Source organism: Schistocerca cancellata, unplaced genomic scaffold (genome assembly GCF_023864275.1).
Source record: "Schistocerca cancellata isolate TAMUIC-IGC-003103 unplaced genomic scaffold, iqSchCanc2.1 HiC_scaffold_641, whole genome shotgun sequence".
NCBI classification, from domain to species: domain Eukaryota; kingdom Metazoa; phylum Arthropoda; class Insecta; order Orthoptera; family Acrididae; genus Schistocerca; species Schistocerca cancellata.
Window position 1 is genome coordinate 65,115 of NW_026046652.1, and position 16,063 is coordinate 81,177.

Sequence of the window (16,063 nt, forward strand, 5' to 3'; positions counted from 1 at the left end):
CGCGTTACGGGGTAGGCGAGCTCATCCAGGCAGCGTCTCTACGCACATTTCGCGTCCTTTGGCAAGAGTCGTCGCGTGCGTGCGCCGCAAGAGTACTTAGACGATCATTTTTAAGCAGTGCAGTGCAGGATTCAGCGTCTGTAGCATTCTCTCGAGAGGATGCGACGGCGCTGGACGGCAGTCCCACTTTCCCCTCAGACGTCTGCAGCGGAAAGCACCAGGAAGCTGTGAACTAGCTGAGCATCGGTGGTTCAGTGGTAGAATGCTCGCCTGCCACGCGGGCGGCCCGGGTTAGATTCCCGGCCGATGCATCATTTTGCTTTTCCCGCGGTGCCGTGTGACTTGCGCGCTTGAGATGCACGATCCACAAGAATGTATAGCGGGATTCCCTTGAGAAGAAACGAGAACGCAGCACGCGCGGTTCCCCACTCGGACGCTCGCGTCATGTTCTACGGACTGGCGTCGGCCTGGCCTCACAAGTTGCTGTGTCCAGGTGCCTCCGAGGCATTGAACTTGAACGACGGGGAGTGCTGCCTATGGTTGCAAAAGCTGCAGCAACACCGCAATCAACTGGGCCGGCAATGCACGTGTAGCAACAGAACGCGTTAACCACGAAGTAGTGTATCTCTGCGTCTAACATTGGGTACGCTGCTTACCCAGATTCCAGGACCAGCGGTCTCACCCCGTCCCCCTGCCTCGGTAGCGCAGTAGGCAGCGCGTAAGTCTCATAATTTTAAGGTCGTGAGTTCGATTCTCACCCGGGGCATTTAATTTTCTGTGAGTCACGGTGGTGCTGTCGCTAGTGCTCGAACTTATTTCTTGTTTGTTATCCACAACGTTTCAACGCTTCAGCGAGAAAATGTTTACTTCCTGTTATTGATACTTACAGCTTTCCTTTTCCTCTTCTCCCAGTAGAGCAAGAAGCCAAATGCATTGCTCTGAGACTTTTGAGGTGCGCGCCTTGCCAGTCAGTATGCGCAAAGACGCTCGCAAAGAGAGAAGGGTGCCGACGCGGGACTCGGCACGAAATGTGCGAGAGACCATCCGATCCGTCCAACGAACGCCGAACTCCGGTGTGGTCTAGTGGCTAGGATACCTGGCTTTCACCCAGGAGGCCCGGGTTCGATTCCCGGTACCGGAACGGAATTTTTTCCACACGAATCGTCTCAAGTTTCAGCTGTGCGTGCTGCCGTTTCCCGTCCTGTTCGCAATTCAGCTACTGTTTCATGACCGCCAGCAGAACATGGACGAGCGGAGCAGGCACACAGTGACCCTAGAAGTGGCGTGTGGCTTCATGCCACGTGTTTCCAGCGTAGGGCTGAGCAACCGTCCGCGTCGAGGCCCGTTAGCTCAGTTGGTTAGAGCGTCGTGCTAATAACGCGAAGGTCGTGGGTTCGATCCCCCCACGGGCCAGTACGCTTTTACTACTACGAAAAGGCAGCGCCGATTTCAGCTGGCGAGTGTGATGGCCAAAAGATCATCGCCCTGCGTGGACGTTGACAGAGGATCCGAACCCGACTTGTCGGCAAGCGCTACAGCATTCGCTCGGCAATGGCCACAATATGTTGAATACGCTGGTTCTGATACGGCAAAGAGAAAACGAAAGAAAATGTCCGATTGCCGACGTGTAACAACTTTGGCCCCTGTCAGTGCTTGGGCGGGTGACCGCATGGGAACGCAGGGTACTGTTGGCAATTTTGCTTCCTATTTGTCTTTCTCCTTTCTTTTCGCAGCTGCAGCCCGATTCAGTCAGGGAGACGCCACCGTGTAATGAAGCGGCGTGCTGTGTGTCCACCGCCTCGCCTCTCCTTGCCTCTCTCAGTCGTTTCTCGTGCTTGTCGTGTTGATATAGGCCGACTGGAGAGCGTCAGCTCTCGCGTCAGCTGAGCAAAGTCGAGACAAGTCGAGACTCAAGGGGAATCGACGCACACGCTATAGGGTGGCCTGCAGCGAGTAAGATGGGGAAAGAAACATTAATTTAAGGACGCGTGGCAAAAGTACTTATACGCAAAAGTAAAAGCCTGCTGCGGTGGCCGGGAATCGACCCCGGATCAACTGCTTGGAAGGCAACTATGCTGACCATTACACCACCACCGCACAGTTGCCTTCCGCGCCTCGCGAGCCGCGCTGTGTCTGCTTCCCGCCTGTCAGCGGCGCCTGAAGGTGGTCGTAGCTGTAGGCGCGTTACGGGGTAGGCGAGCTCATCCAGGCAGCGTCTCTACGCACATTTCGCGTCCTTTGGCAAGAGTCGTCGCGTGCGTGCGCCGCAAGAGTACTTAGACGATCATTTTTAAGCAGTGCAGTGCAGGATTCAGCGTCTGTAGCATTCTCTCGAGAGGATGCGACGGCGCTGGACGGCAGTCCCACTTTCCCCTCAGACGTCTGCAGCGGAAAGCACCAGGAAGCTGTGAACTAGCTGAGCATCGGTGGTTCAGTGGTAGAATGCTCGCCTGCCACGCGGGCGGCCCGGGTTAGATTCCCGGCCGATGCATCATTTTGCTTTTCCCGCGGTGCCGTGTGACTTGCGCGCTTGAGATGCACGATCCACAAGAATGTATAGCGGGATTCCCTTGAGAAGAAACGAGAACGCAGCACGCGCGGTTCCCCACTCGGACGCTCGCGTCATGTTCTACGGACTGGCGTCGGCCTGGCCTCACAAGTTGCTGTGTCCAGGTGCCTCCGAGGCATTGAACTTGAACGACGGGGAGTGCTGCCTATGGTTGCAAAAGCTGCAGCAACACCGCAATCAACTGGGCCGGCAATGCACGTGTAGCAACAGAACGCGTTAACCACGAAGTAGTGTATCTCTGCGTCTAACATCGGGTACGCTGCTTACCCAGATTCCAGGACCAGCGGTCTCCCCCCGTCCCCCTGCCTCGGTAGCGCAGTAGGCAGCGCGTAAGTCTCATAATTTTAAGGTCGTGAGTTCGATTCTCACCCGGGGCATTTAATTTTCTGTGAGTCACGGTGGTGCTGTCGCTAGTGCTCGAACTTATTTCTTGTTTGTTATCCACATCGTTTCAACGCTTCAGCGAGAAAATGTTTACTTCCTGTTATTGATACTTACAGCTTTCCTTTTCCTCTTCTCCCAGTAGAGCAAGAAGCCAAATGCATTGCTCTGAGACTTTTGAGGTGCGCGCCTTGCCAGTCAGTATGCGCAAAGACGCTCGCAAAGAGAGAAGGGTGCCGACGCGGGACTCGGCACGAAATGTGCGAGAGACCATCCGATCCGTCCAACGAACGCCGAACTCCGGTGTGGTCTAGTGGCTAGGATACCTGGCTTTCACCCAGGAGGCCCGGGTTCGATTCCCGGTACCGGAACGGAATTTTTTCCACACGAATCGTCTCAAGTTTCAGCTGTGCGTGCTGCCGTTTCCCGTCCTGTTCGCAATTCAGCTACTGTTTCATGACCGCCAGCAGAACATGGACGAGCGGAGCAGGCACACAGTGACCCTAGAAGTGGCGTGTGGCTTCATGCCACGTGTTTCCAGCGTAGGGCTGAGCAACCGTCCGCGTCGAGGCCCGTTAGCTCAGTTGGTTAGAGCGTCGTGCTAATAACGCGAAGGTCGTGGGTTCGATCCCCCCACGGGCCAGTACGCTTTTACTACTACGAAAAGGCAGCGCCGATTTCAGCTGGCGAGTGTGATGGCCAAAAGATCATCGCCCTGCGTGGACGTTGACAGAGGATCCGAACCCGACTTGTCGGCAAGCGCTACAGCATTCGCTCGGCAATGGCCACAATATGTTGAATACGCTGGTTCTGATACGGCAAAGAGAAAACGAAAGAAAATGTCCGATTGCCGACGTGTAACAACTTTGGCCCCTGTCAGTGCTTGGGCGGGTGACCGCATGGGAACGCAGGGTACTGTTGGCAATTTTGCTTCCTATTTGTCTTTCTCCTTTCTTTTCGCAGCTGCAGCCCGATTCAGTCAGGGAGACGCCACCGTGTAATGAAGCGGCGTGCTGTGTGTCCACCGCCTCGCCTCTCCTTGCCTCTCTCAGTCGTTTCTCGTGCTTGTCGTGTTGATATAGGCCGACTGGAGAGCGTCAGCTCTCGCGTCAGCTGAGCAAAGTCGAGACAAGTCGAGACTCAAGGGGAATCGACGCACACGCTATAGGGTGGCCTGCAGCGAGTAAGATGGGGAAAGAAACATTAATTTAAGGACGCGTGGCAAAAGTACTTATACGCAAAAGTAAAAGCCTGCTGCGGTGGCCGGGAATCGACCCCGGATCAACTGCTTGGAAGGCAACTATGCTGACCATTACACCACCACCGCACAGTTGCCTTCCGCGCCTCGCGAGCCGCGCTGTGTCTGCTTCCCGCCTGTCAGCGGCGCCTGAAGGTGGTCGTAGCTGTAGGCGCGTTACGGGGTAGGCGAGCTCATCCAGGCAGCGTCTCTACGCACATTTCGCGTCCTTTGGCAAGAGTCGTCGCGTGCGTGCGCCGCAAGAGTACTTAGACGATCATTTTTAAGCAGTGCAGTGCAGGATTCAGCGTCTGTAGCATTCTCTCGAGAGGATGCGACGGCGCTGGACGGCAGTCCCACTTTCCCCTCAGACGTCTGCAGCGGAAAGCACCAGGAAGCTGTGAACTAGCTGAGCATCGGTGGTTCAGTGGTAGAATGCTCGCCTGCCACGCGGGCGGCCCGGGTTAGATTCCCGGCCGATGCATCATTTTGCTTTTCCCGCGGTGCCGTGTGACTTGCGCGCTTGAGATGCACGATCCACAAGAATGTATAGCGGGATTCCCTTGAGAAGAAACGAGAACGCAGCACGCGCGGTTCCCCACTCGGACGCTCGCGTCATGTTCTACGGACTGGCGTCGGCCTGGCCTCACAAGTTGCTGTGTCCAGGTGCCTCCGAGGCATTGAACTTGAACGACGGGGAGTGCTGCCTATGGTTGCAAAAGCTGCAGCAACACCGCAATCAACTGGGCCGGCAATGCACGTGTAGCAACAGAACGCGTTAACCACGAAGTAGTGTATCTCTGCGTCTAACATTGGGTACGCTGCTTACCCAGATTCCAGGACCAGCGGTCTCCCCCCGTCCCCCTGCCTCGGTAGCGCAGTAGGCAGCGCGTAAGTCTCATAATTTTAAGGTCGTGAGTTCGATTCTCACCCGGGGCATTTAATTTTCTGTGAGTCACGGTGGTGCTGTCGCTAGTGCTCGAACTTATTTCTTGTTTGTTATCCACAACGTTTCAACGCTTCAGCGAGAAAATGTTTACTTCCTGTTATTGATACTTACAGCTTTCCTTTTCCTCTTCTCCCAGTAGAGCAAGAAGCCAAATGCATTGCTCTGAGACTTTTGAGGTGCGCGCCTTGCCAGTCAGTATGCGCAAAGACGCTCGCAAAGAGAGAAGGGTGCCGACGCGGGACTCGGCACGAAATGTGCGAGAGACCATCCGATCCGTCCAACGAACGCCGAACTCCGGTGTGGTCTAGTGGCTAGGATACCTGGCTTTCACCCAGGAGGCCCGGGTTCGATTCCCGGTACCGGAACGGAATTTTTTCCACACGAATCGTCTCAAGTTTCAGCTGTGCGTGCTGCCGTTTCCCGTCCTGTTCGCAATTCAGCTACTGTTTCATGACCGCCAGCAGAACATGGACGAGCGGAGCAGGCACACAGTGACCCTAGAAGTGGCGTGTGGCTTCATGCCACGTGTTTCCAGCGTAGGGCTGAGCAACCGTCCGCGTCGAGGCCCGTTAGCTCAGTTGGTTAGAGCGTCGTGCTAATAACGCGAAGGTCGTGGGTTCGATCCCCCCACGGGCCAGTACGCTTTTACTACTACGAAAAGGCAGCGCCGATTTCAGCTGGCGAGTGTGATGGCCAAAAGATCATCGCCCTGCGTGGACGTTGACAGAGGATCCGAACCCGACTTGTCGGCAAGCGCTACAGCATTCGCTCGGCAATGGCCACAATATGTTGAATACGCTGGTTCTGATACGGCAAAGAGAAAACCAAAGAAAATGTCCGATTGCCGACGTGTAACAACTTTGGCCCCTGTCAGTGCTTGGGCGGGTGACCGCATGGGAACGCAGGGTACTGTTGGCAATTTTGCTTCCTATTTGTCTTTCTCCTTTCTTTTCGCAGCTGCAGCCCGATTCAGTCAGGGAGACGCCACCGTGTAATGAAGCGGCGTGCTGTGTGTCCACCGCCTCGCCTCTCCTTGCCTCTCTCAGTCGTTTCTCGTGCTTGTCGTGTTGATATAGGCCGACTGGAGAGCGTCAGCTCTCGCGTCAGCTGAGCAAAGTCGAGACAAGTCGAGACTCAAGGGGAATCGACGCACACGCTATAGGGTGGCCTGCAGCGAGTAAGATGGGGAAAGAAACATTAATTTAAGGACGCGTGGCAAAAGTACTTATACGCAAAAGTAAAAGCCTGCTGCGGTGGCCGGGAATCGACCCCGGATCAACTGCTTGGAAGGCAACTATGCTGACCATTACACCACCACCGCACAGTTGCCTTCCGCGCCTCGCGAGCCGCGCTGTGTCTGCTTCCCGCCTGTCAGCGGCGCCTGAAGGTGGTCGTAGCTGTAGGCGCGTTACGGGGTAGGCGAGCTCATCCAGGCAGCGTCTCTACGCACATTTCGCGTCCTTTGGCAAGAGTCGTCGCGTGCGTGCGCCGCAAGAGTACTTAGACGATCATTTTTAAGCAGTGCAGTGCAGGATTCAGCGTCTGTAGCATTCTCTCGAGAGGATGCGACGGCGCTGGACGGCAGTCCCACTTTCCCCTCAGACGTCTGCAGCGGAAAGCACCAGGAAGCTGTGAACTAGCTGAGCATCGGTGGTTCAGTGGTAGAATGCTCGCCTGCCACGCGGGCGGCCCGGGTTAGATTCCCGGCCGATGCATCATTTTGCTTTTCCCGCGGTGCCGTGTGACTTGCGCGCTTGAGATGCACGATCCACAAGAATGTATAGCGGGATTCCCTTGAGAAGAAACGAGAACGCAGCACGCGCGGTTCCCCACTCGGACGCTCGCGTCATGTTCTACGGACTGGCGTCGGCCTGGCCTCACAAGTTGCTGTGTCCAGGTGCCTCCGAGGCATTGAACTTGAACGACGGGGAGTGCTGCCTATGGTTGCAAAAGCTGCAGCAACACCGCAATCAACTGGGCCGGCAATGCACGTGTAGCAACAGAACGCGTTAACCACGAAGTAGTGTATCTCTGCGTCTAACATTGGGTACGCTGCTTACCCAGATTCCAGGACCAGCGGTCTCCCCCCGTCCCCCTGCCTCGGTAGCGCAGTAGGCAGCGCGTAAGTCTCATAATTTTAAGGTCGTGAGTTCGATTCTCACCCGGGGCATTTAATTTTCTGTGAGTCACGGTGGTGCTGTCGCTAGTGCTCGAACTTATTTCTTGTTTGTTATCCACAACGTTTCAACGCTTCAGCGAGAAAATGTTTACTTCCTGTTATTGATACTTACAGCTTTCCTTTTCCTCTTCTCCCAGTAGAGCAAGAAGCCAAATGCATTGCTCTGAGACTTTTGAGGTGCGCGCCTTGCCAGTCAGTATGCGCAAAGACGCTCGCAAAGAGAGAAGGGTGCCGACGCGGGACTCGGCACGAAATGTGCGAGAGACCATCCGATCCGTCCAACGAACGCCGAACTCCGGTGTGGTCTAGTGGCTAGGATACCTGGCTTTCACCCAGGAGGCCCGGGTTCGATTCCCGGTACCGGAACGGAATTTTTTCCACACGAATCGTCTCAAGTTTCAGCTGTGCGTGCTGCCGTTTCCCGTCCTGTTCGCAATTCAGCTACTGTTTCATGACCGCCAGCAGAACATGGACGAGCGGAGCAGGCACACAGTGACCCTAGAAGTGGCGTGTGGCTTCATGCCACGTGTTTCCAGCGTAGGGCTGAGCAACCGTCCGCGTCGAGGCCCGTTAGCTCAGTTGGTTAGAGCGTCGTGCTAATAACGCGAAGGTCGTGGGTTCGATCCCCCCACGGGCCAGTACGCTTTTACTACTACGAAAAGGCAGCGCCGATTTCAGCTGGCGAGTGTGATGGCCAAAAGATCATCGCCCTGCGTGGACGTTGACAGAGGATCCGAACCCGACTTGTCGGCAAGCGCTACAGCATTCGCTCGGCAATGGCCACAATATGTTGAATACGCTGGTTCTGATACGGCAAAGAGAAAACCAAAGAAAATGTCCGATTGCCGACGTGTAACAACTTTGGCCCCTGTCAGTGCTTGGGCGGGTGACCGCATGGGAACGCAGGGTACTGTTGGCAATTTTGCTTCCTATTTGTCTTTCTCCTTTCTTTTCGCAGCTGCAGCCCGATTCAGTCAGGGAGACGCCACCGTGTAATGAAGCGGCGTGCTGTGTGTCCACCGCCTCGCCTCTCCTTGCCTCTCTCAGTCGTTTCTCGTGCTTGTCGTGTTGATATAGGCCGACTGGAGAGCGTCAGCTCTCGCGTCAGCTGAGCAAAGTCGAGACAAGTCGAGACTCAAGGGGAATCGACGCACACGCTATAGGGTGGCCTGCAGCGAGTAAGATGGGGAAAGAAACATTAATTTAAGGACGCGTGGCAAAAGTACTTATACGCAAAAGTAAAAGCCTGCTGCGGTGGCCGGGAATCGACCCCGGATCAACTGCTTGGAAGGCAACTATGCTGACCATTACACCACCACCGCACAGTTGCCTTCCGCGCCTCGCGAGCCGCGCTGTGTCTGCTTCCCGCCTGTCAGCGGCGCCTGAAGGTGGTCGTAGCTGTAGGCGCGTTACGGGGTAGGCGAGCTCATCCAGGCAGCGTCTCTACGCACATTTCGCGTCCTTTGGCAAGAGTCGTCGCGTGCGTGCGCCGCAAGAGTACTTAGACGATCATTTTTAAGCAGTGCAGTGCAGGATTCAGCGTCTGTAGCATTCTCTCGAGAGGATGCGACGGCGCTGGACGGCAGTCCCACTTTCCCCTCAGACGTCTGCAGCGGAAAGCACCAGGAAGCTGTGAACTAGCTGAGCATCGGTGGTTCAGTGGTAGAATGCTCGCCTGCCACGCGGGCGGCCCGGGTTAGATTCCCGGCCGATGCATCATTTTGCTTTTCCCGCGGTGCCGTGTGACTTGCGCGCTTGAGATGCACGATCCACAAGAATGTATAGCGGGATTCCCTTGAGAAGAAACGAGAACGCAGCACGCGCGGTTCCCCACTCGGACGCTCGCGTCATGTTCTACGGACTGGCGTCGGCCTGGCCTCACAAGTTGCTGTGTCCAGGTGCCTCCGAGGCATTGAACTTGAACGACGGGGAGTGCTGCCTATGGTTGCAAAAGCTGCAGCAACACCGCAATCAACTGGGCCGGCAATGCACGTGTAGCAACAGAACGCGTTAACCACGAAGTAGTGTATCTCTGCGTCTAACATTGGGTACGCTGCTTACCCAGATTCCAGGACCAGCGGTCTCCCCCCGTCCCCCTGCCTCGGTAGCGCAGTAGGCAGCGCGTAAGTCTCATAATTTTAAGGTCGTGAGTTCGATTCTCACCCGGGGCATTTAATTTTCTGTGAGTCACGGTGGTGCTGTCGCTAGTGCTCGAACTTATTTCTTGTTTGTTATCCACAACGTTTCAACGCTTCAGCGAGAAAATGTTTACTTCCTGTTATTGATACTTACAGCTTTCCTTTTCCTCTTCTCCCAGTAGAGCAAGAAGCCAAATGCATTGCTCTGAGACTTTTGAGGTGCGCGCCTTGCCAGTCAGTATGCGCAAAGACGCTCGCAAAGAGAGAAGGGTGCCGACGCGGGACTCGGCACGAAATGTGCGAGAGACCATCCGATCCGTCCAACGAACGCCGAACTCCGGTGTGGTCTAGTGGCTAGGATACCTGGCTTTCACCCAGGAGGCCCGGGTTCGATTCCCGGTACCGGAACGGAATTTTTTCCACACGAATCGTCTCAAGTTTCAGCTGTGCGTGCTGCCGTTTCCCGTCCTGTTCGCAATTCAGCTACTGTTTCATGACCGCCAGCAGAACATGGACGAGCGGAGCAGGCACACAGTGACCCTAGAAGTGGCGTGTGGCTTCATGCCACGTGTTTCCAGCGTAGGGCTGAGCAACCGTCCGCGTCGAGGCCCGTTAGCTCAGTTGGTTAGAGCGTCGTGCTAATAACGCGAAGGTCGTGGGTTCGATCCCCCCACGGGCCAGTACGCTTTTACTACTACGAAAAGGCAGCGCCGATTTCAGCTGGCGAGTGTGATGGCCAAAAGATCATCGCCCTGCGTGGACGTTGACAGAGGATCCGAACCCGACTTGTCGGCAAGCGCTACAGCATTCGCTCGGCAATGGCCACAATATGTTGAATACGCTGGTTCTGATACGGCAAAGAGAAAACCAAAGAAAATGTCCGATTGCCGACGTGTAACAACTTTGGCCCCTGTCAGTGCTTGGGCGGGTGACCGCATGGGAACGCAGGGTACTGTTGGCAATTTTGCTTCCTATTTGTCTTTCTCCTTTCTTTTCGCAGCTGCAGCCCGATTCAGTCAGGGAGACGCCACCGTGTAATGAAGCGGCGTGCTGTGTGTCCACCGCCTCGCCTCTCCTTGCCTCTCTCAGTCGTTTCTCGTGCTTGTCGTGTTGATATAGGCCGACTGGAGAGCGTCAGCTCTCGCGTCAGCTGAGCAAAGTCGAGACAAGTCGAGACTCAAGGGGAATCGACGCACACGCTATAGGGTGGCCTGCAGCGAGTAAGATGGGGAAAGAAACATTAATTTAAGGACGCGTGGCAAAAGTACTTATACGCAAAAGTAAAAGCCTGCTGCGGTGGCCGGGAATCGACCCCGGATCAACTGCTTGGAAGGCAACTATGCTGACCATTACACCACCACCGCACAGTTGCCTTCCGCGCCTCGCGAGCCGCGCTGTGTCTGCTTCCCGCCTGTCAGCGGCGCCTGAAGGTGGTCGTAGCTGTAGGCGCGTTACGGGGTAGGCGAGCTCATCCAGGCAGCGTCTCTACGCACATTTCGCGTCCTTTGGCAAGAGTCGTCGCGTGCGTGCGCCGCAAGAGTACTTAGACGATCATTTTTAAGCAGTGCAGTGCAGGATTCAGCGTCTGTAGCATTCTCTCGAGAGGATGCGACGGCGCTGGACGGCAGTCCCACTTTCCCCTCAGACGTCTGCAGCGGAAAGCACCAGGAAGCTGTGAACTAGCTGAGCATCGGTGGTTCAGTGGTAGAATGCTCGCCTGCCACGCGGGCGGCCCGGGTTAGATTCCCGGCCGATGCATCATTTTGCTTTTCCCGCGGTGCCGTGTGACTTGCGCGCTTGAGATGCACGATCCACAAGAATGTATAGCGGGATTCCCTTGAGAAGAAACGAGAACGCAGCACGCGCGGTTCCCCACTCGGACGCTCGCGTCATGTTCTACGGACTGGCGTCGGCCTGGCCTCACAAGTTGCTGTGTCCAGGTGCCTCCGAGGCATTGAACTTGAACGACGGGGAGTGCTGCCTATGGTTGCAAAAGCTGCAGCAACACCGCAATCAACTGGGCCGGCAATGCACGTGTAGCAACAGAACGCGTTAACCACGAAGTAGTGTATCTCTGCGTCTAACATTGGGTACGCTGCTTACCCAGATTCCAGGACCAGCGGTCTCCCCCCGTCCCCCTGCCTCGGTAGCGCAGTAGGCAGCGCGTAAGTCTCATAATTTTAAGGTCGTGAGTTCGATTCTCACCCGGGGCATTTAATTTTCTGTGAGTCACGGTGGTGCTGTCGCTAGTGCTCGAACTTATTTCTTGTTTGTTATCCACAACGTTTCAACGCTTCAGCGAGAAAATGTTTACTTCCTGTTATTGATACTTACAGCTTTCCTTTTCCTCTTCTCCCAGTAGAGCAAGAAGCCAAATGCATTGCTCTGAGACTTTTGAGGTGCGCGCCTTGCCAGTCAGTATGCGCAAAGACGCTCGCAAAGAGAGAAGGGTGCCGACGCGGGACTCGGCACGAAATGTGCGAGAGACCATCCGATCCGTCCAACGAACGCCGAACTCCGGTGTGGTCTAGTGGCTAGGATACCTGGCTTTCACCCAGGAGGCCCGGGTTCGATTCCCGGTACCGGAACGGAATTTTTTCCACACGAATCGTCTCAAGTTTCAGCTGTGCGTGCTGCCGTTTCCCGTCCTGTTCGCAATTCAGCTACTGTTTCATGACCGCCAGCAGAACATGGACGAGCGGAGCAGGCACACAGTGACCCTAGAAGTGGCGTGTGGCTTCATGCCACGTGTTTCCAGCGTAGGGCTGAGCAACCGTCCGCGTCGAGGCCCGTTAGCTCAGTTGGTTAGAGCGTCGTGCTAATAACGCGAAGGTCGTGGGTTCGATCCCCCCACGGGCCAGTACGCTTTTACTACTACGAAAAGGCAGCGCCGATTTCAGCTGGCGAGTGTGATGGCCAAAAGATCATCGCCCTGCGTGGACGTTGACAGAGGATCCGAACCCGACTTGTCGGCAAGCGCTACAGCATTCGCTCGGCAATGGCCACAATATGTTGAATACGCTGGTTCTGATACGGCAAAGAGAAAACCAAAGAAAATGTCCGATTGCCGACGTGTAACAACTTTGGCCCCTGTCAGTGCTTGGGCGGGTGACCGCATGGGAACGCAGGGTACTGTTGGCAATTTTGCTTCCTATTTGTCTTTCTCCTTTCTTTTCGCAGCTGCAGCCCGATTCAGTCAGGGAGACGCCACCGTGTAATGAAGCGGCGTGCTGTGTGTCCACCGCCTCGCCTCTCCTTGCCTCTCTCAGTCGTTTCTCGTGCTTGTCGTGTTGATATAGGCCGACTGGAGAGCGTCAGCTCTCGCGTCAGCTGAGCAAAGTCGAGACAAGTCGAGACTCAAGGGGAATCGACGCACACGCTATAGGGTGGCCTGCAGCGAGTAAGATGGGGAAAGAAACATTAATTTAAGGACGCGTGGCAAAAGTACTTATACGCAAAAGTAAAAGCCTGCTGCGGTGGCCGGGAATCGACCCCGGATCAACTGCTTGGAAGGCAACTATGCTGACCATTACACCACCACCGCACAGTTGCCTTCCGCGCCTCGCGAGCCGCGCTGTGTCTGCTTCCCGCCTGTCAGCGGCGCCTGAAGGTGGTCGTAGCTGTAGGCGCGTTACGGGGTAGGCGAGCTCATCCAGGCAGCGTCTCTACGCACATTTCGCGTCCTTTGGCAAGAGTCGTCGCGTGCGTGCGCCGCAAGAGTACTTAGACGATCATTTTTAAGCAGTGCAGTGCAGGATTCAGCGTCTGTAGCATTCTCTCGAGAGGATGCGACGGCGCTGGACGGCAGTCCCACTTTCCCCTCAGACGTCTGCAGCGGAAAGCACCAGGAAGCTGTGAACTAGCTGAGCATCGGTGGTTCAGTGGTAGAATGCTCGCCTGCCACGCGGGCGGCCCGGGTTAGATTCCCGGCCGATGCATCATTTTGCTTTTCCCGCGGTGCCGTGTGACTTGCGCGCTTGAGATGCACGATCCACAAGAATGTATAGCGGGATTCCCTTGAGAAGAAACGAGAACGCAGCACGCGCGGTTCCCCACTCGGACGCTCGCGTCATGTTCTACGGACTGGCGTCGGCCTGGCCTCACAAGTTGCTGTGTCCAGGTGCCTCCGAGGCATTGAACTTGAACGACGGGGAGTGCTGCCTATGGTTGCAAAAGCTGCAGCAACACCGCAATCAACTGGGCCGGCAATGCACGTGTAGCAACAGAACGCGTTAACCACGAAGTAGTGTATCTCTGCGTCTAACATTGGGTACGCTGCTTACCCAGATTCCAGGACCAGCGGTCTCCCCCCGTCCCCCTGCCTCGGTAGCGCAGTAGGCAGCGCGTAAGTCTCATAATTTTAAGGTCGTGAGTTCGATTCTCACCCGGGGCATTTAATTTTCTGTGAGTCACGGTGGTGCTGTCGCTAGTGCTCGAACTTATTTCTTGTTTGTTATCCACAACGTTTCAACGCTTCAGCGAGAAAATGTTTACTTCCTGTTATTGATACTTACAGCTTTCCTTTTCCTCTTCTCCCAGTAGAGCAAGAAGCCAAATGCATTGCTCTGAGACTTTTGAGGTGCGCGCCTTGCCAGTCAGTATGCGCAAAGACGCTCGCAAAGAGAGAAGGGTGCCGACGCGGGACTCGGCACGAAATGTGCGAGAGACCATCCGATCCGTCCAACGAACGCCGAACTCCGGTGTGGTCTAGTGGCTAGGATACCTGGCTTTCACCCAGGAGGCCCGGGTTCGATTCCCGGTACCGGAACGGAATTTTTTCCACACGAATCGTCTCAAGTTTCAGCTGTGCGTGCTGCCGTTTCCCGTCCTGTTCGCAATTCAGCTACTGTTTCATGACCGCCAGCAGAACATGGACGAGCGGAGCAGGCACACAGTGACCCTAGAAGTGGCGTGTGGCTTCATGCCACGTGTTTCCAGCGTAGGGCTGAGCAACCGTCCGCGTCGAGGCCCGTTAGCTCAGTTGGTTAGAGCGTCGTGCTAATAACGCGAAGGTCGTGGGTTCGATCCCCCCACGGGCCAGTACGCTTTTACTACTACGAAAAGGCAGCGCCGATTTCAGCTGGCGAGTGTGATGGCCAAAAGATCATCGCCCTGCGTGGACGTTGACAGAGGATCCGAACCCGACTTGTCGGCAAGCGCTACAGCATTCGCTCGGCAATGGCCACAATATGTTGAATACGCTGGTTCTGATACGGCAAAGAGAAAACGAAAGAAAATGTCCGATTGCCGACGTGTAACAACTTTGGCCCCTGTCAGTGCTTGGGCGGGTGACCGCATGGGAACGCAGGGTACTGTTGGCAATTTTGCTTCCTATTTGTCTTTCTCCTTTCTTTTCGCAGCTGCAGCCCGATTCAGTCAGGGAGACGCCACCGTGTAATGAAGCGGCGTGCTGTGTGTCCACCGCCTCGCCTCTCCTTGCCTCTCTCAGTCGTTTCTCGTGCTTGTCGTGTTGATATAGGCCGACTGGAGAGCGTCAGCTCTCGCGTCAGCTGAGCAAAGTCGAGACAAGTCGAGACTCAAGGGGAATCGACGCACACGCTATAGGGTGGCCTGCAGCGAGTAAGATGGGGAAAGAAACATTAATTTAAGGACGCGTGGCAAAAGTACTTATACGCAAAAGTAAAAGCCTGCTGCGGTGGCCGGGAATCGACCCCGGATCAACTGCTTGGAAGGCAACTATGCTGACCATTACACCACCACCGCACAGTTGCCTTCCGCGCCTCGCGAGCCGCGCTGTGTCTGCTTCCCGCCTGTCAGCGGCGCCTGAAGGTGGTCGTAGCTGTAGGCGCGTTACGGGGTAGGCGAGCTCATCCAGGCAGCGTCTCTACGCACATTTCGCGTCCTTTGGCAAGAGTCGTCGCGTGCGTGCGCCGCAAGAGTACTTAGACGATCATTTTTAAGCAGTGCAGTGCAGGATTCAGCGTCTGTAGCATTCTCTCGAGAGGATGCGACGGCGCTGGACGGCAGTCCCACTTTCCCCTCAGACGTCTGCAGCGGAAAGCACCAGGAAGCTGTGAACTAGCTGAGCATCGGTGGTTCAGTGGTAGAATGCTCGCCTGCCACGCGGGCGGCCCGGGTTAGATTCCCGGCCGATGCATCATTTTGCTTTTCCCGCGGTGCCGTGTGACTTGCGCGCTTGAGATGCACGATCCACAAGAATGTATAGCGGGATTCCCTTGAGAAGAAACGAGAACGCAGCACGCGCGGTTCCCCACTCGGACGCTCGCGTCATGTTCTACGGACTGGCGTCGGCCTGGCCTCACAAGTTGCTGTGTCCAGGTGCCTCCGAGGCATTGAACTTGAACGACGGGGAGTGCTGCCTATGGTTGCAAAAGCTGCAGCAACACCGCAATCAACTGGGGCCGGCAATGCACGTGTAGCAACAGAACGCGTTAACCACGAAGTAGTGTATCTCTGCGTCTAACATTGGGTACGCTGCTTACCCAGATTCCAGGACCAGCGGTCTCCCCCGTCCCCTGCCTCGGTAGCGCAGTAGGCAGCGCGTAAGTCTCATAATTTTAAGGTCGTGAGTTCGATTCTCACCCGGGGCATTTAATTTTCTGTGAGTCACGGTGGTGCTGTCGCTAGT

The 16,063-nt window shown here is 55.7% G+C and overlaps 37 non-coding genes across 37 annotated transcripts; 30 read left to right on the plus strand and 7 right to left on the minus strand.

The window, feature by feature from the left end:
• The first annotated feature begins 240 nt into the window (after nt 1–240).
• Nucleotides 241–311, plus strand: Trnag-gcc (transfer RNA glycine (anticodon GCC)). Its single transcript has one exon. It is a non-coding gene; the product is annotated as a tRNA-Gly (tRNA).
• Nucleotides 312–693: 382 nt separating this feature from the next.
• On the plus strand, nt 694–766 carry Trnam-cau (transfer RNA methionine (anticodon CAU)). Its single transcript has one exon. It is a non-coding gene; the product is annotated as a tRNA-Met (tRNA).
• A 303-nt stretch (nt 767–1,069) lies between these two features.
• Trnae-uuc (transfer RNA glutamic acid (anticodon UUC)) lies at nt 1,070–1,141 on the plus strand. Its single transcript has one exon. It is a non-coding gene; the product is annotated as a tRNA-Glu (tRNA).
• A 198-nt stretch (nt 1,142–1,339) lies between these two features.
• On the plus strand, nt 1,340–1,413 carry Trnai-aau (transfer RNA isoleucine (anticodon AAU)). Its single transcript has one exon. It is a non-coding gene; the product is annotated as a tRNA-Ile (tRNA).
• Nucleotides 1,414–2,025: 612 nt separating this feature from the next.
• On the minus strand, nt 2,026–2,097 carry Trnag-ucc (transfer RNA glycine (anticodon UCC)). Its single transcript has one exon. It is a non-coding gene; the product is annotated as a tRNA-Gly (tRNA).
• A 323-nt stretch (nt 2,098–2,420) lies between these two features.
• Nucleotides 2,421–2,491, plus strand: Trnag-gcc (transfer RNA glycine (anticodon GCC)). The gene has a single exon. It is a non-coding gene; the product is annotated as a tRNA-Gly (tRNA).
• A 382-nt stretch (nt 2,492–2,873) lies between these two features.
• On the plus strand, nt 2,874–2,946 carry Trnam-cau (transfer RNA methionine (anticodon CAU)). Its single transcript has one exon. It is a non-coding gene; the product is annotated as a tRNA-Met (tRNA).
• A 303-nt stretch (nt 2,947–3,249) lies between these two features.
• Nucleotides 3,250–3,321, plus strand: Trnae-uuc (transfer RNA glutamic acid (anticodon UUC)). The gene has a single exon. It is a non-coding gene; the product is annotated as a tRNA-Glu (tRNA).
• A 198-nt stretch (nt 3,322–3,519) lies between these two features.
• On the plus strand, nt 3,520–3,593 carry Trnai-aau (transfer RNA isoleucine (anticodon AAU)). The gene has a single exon. It is a non-coding gene; the product is annotated as a tRNA-Ile (tRNA).
• Nucleotides 3,594–4,205: 612 nt separating this feature from the next.
• On the minus strand, nt 4,206–4,277 carry Trnag-ucc (transfer RNA glycine (anticodon UCC)). Its single transcript has one exon. It is a non-coding gene; the product is annotated as a tRNA-Gly (tRNA).
• Nucleotides 4,278–4,600: 323 nt separating this feature from the next.
• On the plus strand, nt 4,601–4,671 carry Trnag-gcc (transfer RNA glycine (anticodon GCC)). The gene has a single exon. It is a non-coding gene; the product is annotated as a tRNA-Gly (tRNA).
• Nucleotides 4,672–5,053: 382 nt separating this feature from the next.
• On the plus strand, nt 5,054–5,126 carry Trnam-cau (transfer RNA methionine (anticodon CAU)). Its single transcript has one exon. It is a non-coding gene; the product is annotated as a tRNA-Met (tRNA).
• A 303-nt stretch (nt 5,127–5,429) lies between these two features.
• Nucleotides 5,430–5,501, plus strand: Trnae-uuc (transfer RNA glutamic acid (anticodon UUC)). The gene has a single exon. It is a non-coding gene; the product is annotated as a tRNA-Glu (tRNA).
• A 198-nt stretch (nt 5,502–5,699) lies between these two features.
• Trnai-aau (transfer RNA isoleucine (anticodon AAU)) lies at nt 5,700–5,773 on the plus strand. Its single transcript has one exon. It is a non-coding gene; the product is annotated as a tRNA-Ile (tRNA).
• Nucleotides 5,774–6,385: 612 nt separating this feature from the next.
• On the minus strand, nt 6,386–6,457 carry Trnag-ucc (transfer RNA glycine (anticodon UCC)). Its single transcript has one exon. It is a non-coding gene; the product is annotated as a tRNA-Gly (tRNA).
• A 323-nt stretch (nt 6,458–6,780) lies between these two features.
• On the plus strand, nt 6,781–6,851 carry Trnag-gcc (transfer RNA glycine (anticodon GCC)). Its single transcript has one exon. It is a non-coding gene; the product is annotated as a tRNA-Gly (tRNA).
• Nucleotides 6,852–7,233: 382 nt separating this feature from the next.
• Nucleotides 7,234–7,306, plus strand: Trnam-cau (transfer RNA methionine (anticodon CAU)). The gene has a single exon. It is a non-coding gene; the product is annotated as a tRNA-Met (tRNA).
• Nucleotides 7,307–7,609: 303 nt separating this feature from the next.
• On the plus strand, nt 7,610–7,681 carry Trnae-uuc (transfer RNA glutamic acid (anticodon UUC)). Its single transcript has one exon. It is a non-coding gene; the product is annotated as a tRNA-Glu (tRNA).
• A 198-nt stretch (nt 7,682–7,879) lies between these two features.
• Trnai-aau (transfer RNA isoleucine (anticodon AAU)) lies at nt 7,880–7,953 on the plus strand. Its single transcript has one exon. It is a non-coding gene; the product is annotated as a tRNA-Ile (tRNA).
• A 612-nt stretch (nt 7,954–8,565) lies between these two features.
• On the minus strand, nt 8,566–8,637 carry Trnag-ucc (transfer RNA glycine (anticodon UCC)). Its single transcript has one exon. It is a non-coding gene; the product is annotated as a tRNA-Gly (tRNA).
• Nucleotides 8,638–8,960: 323 nt separating this feature from the next.
• Trnag-gcc (transfer RNA glycine (anticodon GCC)) lies at nt 8,961–9,031 on the plus strand. The gene has a single exon. It is a non-coding gene; the product is annotated as a tRNA-Gly (tRNA).
• A 382-nt stretch (nt 9,032–9,413) lies between these two features.
• On the plus strand, nt 9,414–9,486 carry Trnam-cau (transfer RNA methionine (anticodon CAU)). Its single transcript has one exon. It is a non-coding gene; the product is annotated as a tRNA-Met (tRNA).
• A 303-nt stretch (nt 9,487–9,789) lies between these two features.
• Nucleotides 9,790–9,861, plus strand: Trnae-uuc (transfer RNA glutamic acid (anticodon UUC)). Its single transcript has one exon. It is a non-coding gene; the product is annotated as a tRNA-Glu (tRNA).
• Nucleotides 9,862–10,059: 198 nt separating this feature from the next.
• Trnai-aau (transfer RNA isoleucine (anticodon AAU)) lies at nt 10,060–10,133 on the plus strand. Its single transcript has one exon. It is a non-coding gene; the product is annotated as a tRNA-Ile (tRNA).
• Nucleotides 10,134–10,745: 612 nt separating this feature from the next.
• Nucleotides 10,746–10,817, minus strand: Trnag-ucc (transfer RNA glycine (anticodon UCC)). Its single transcript has one exon. It is a non-coding gene; the product is annotated as a tRNA-Gly (tRNA).
• Nucleotides 10,818–11,140: 323 nt separating this feature from the next.
• Nucleotides 11,141–11,211, plus strand: Trnag-gcc (transfer RNA glycine (anticodon GCC)). Its single transcript has one exon. It is a non-coding gene; the product is annotated as a tRNA-Gly (tRNA).
• Nucleotides 11,212–11,593: 382 nt separating this feature from the next.
• On the plus strand, nt 11,594–11,666 carry Trnam-cau (transfer RNA methionine (anticodon CAU)). Its single transcript has one exon. It is a non-coding gene; the product is annotated as a tRNA-Met (tRNA).
• A 303-nt stretch (nt 11,667–11,969) lies between these two features.
• On the plus strand, nt 11,970–12,041 carry Trnae-uuc (transfer RNA glutamic acid (anticodon UUC)). The gene has a single exon. It is a non-coding gene; the product is annotated as a tRNA-Glu (tRNA).
• Nucleotides 12,042–12,239: 198 nt separating this feature from the next.
• Trnai-aau (transfer RNA isoleucine (anticodon AAU)) lies at nt 12,240–12,313 on the plus strand. The gene has a single exon. It is a non-coding gene; the product is annotated as a tRNA-Ile (tRNA).
• Nucleotides 12,314–12,925: 612 nt separating this feature from the next.
• Trnag-ucc (transfer RNA glycine (anticodon UCC)) lies at nt 12,926–12,997 on the minus strand. Its single transcript has one exon. It is a non-coding gene; the product is annotated as a tRNA-Gly (tRNA).
• Nucleotides 12,998–13,320: 323 nt separating this feature from the next.
• On the plus strand, nt 13,321–13,391 carry Trnag-gcc (transfer RNA glycine (anticodon GCC)). Its single transcript has one exon. It is a non-coding gene; the product is annotated as a tRNA-Gly (tRNA).
• A 382-nt stretch (nt 13,392–13,773) lies between these two features.
• Trnam-cau (transfer RNA methionine (anticodon CAU)) lies at nt 13,774–13,846 on the plus strand. Its single transcript has one exon. It is a non-coding gene; the product is annotated as a tRNA-Met (tRNA).
• Nucleotides 13,847–14,149: 303 nt separating this feature from the next.
• Nucleotides 14,150–14,221, plus strand: Trnae-uuc (transfer RNA glutamic acid (anticodon UUC)). Its single transcript has one exon. It is a non-coding gene; the product is annotated as a tRNA-Glu (tRNA).
• A 198-nt stretch (nt 14,222–14,419) lies between these two features.
• Trnai-aau (transfer RNA isoleucine (anticodon AAU)) lies at nt 14,420–14,493 on the plus strand. Its single transcript has one exon. It is a non-coding gene; the product is annotated as a tRNA-Ile (tRNA).
• A 612-nt stretch (nt 14,494–15,105) lies between these two features.
• On the minus strand, nt 15,106–15,177 carry Trnag-ucc (transfer RNA glycine (anticodon UCC)). Its single transcript has one exon. It is a non-coding gene; the product is annotated as a tRNA-Gly (tRNA).
• A 323-nt stretch (nt 15,178–15,500) lies between these two features.
• Nucleotides 15,501–15,571, plus strand: Trnag-gcc (transfer RNA glycine (anticodon GCC)). The gene has a single exon. It is a non-coding gene; the product is annotated as a tRNA-Gly (tRNA).
• Nucleotides 15,572–15,952: 381 nt separating this feature from the next.
• Trnam-cau (transfer RNA methionine (anticodon CAU)) lies at nt 15,953–16,025 on the plus strand. Its single transcript has one exon. It is a non-coding gene; the product is annotated as a tRNA-Met (tRNA).
• The last annotated feature ends 38 nt before the right edge of the window (nt 16,026–16,063 follow it).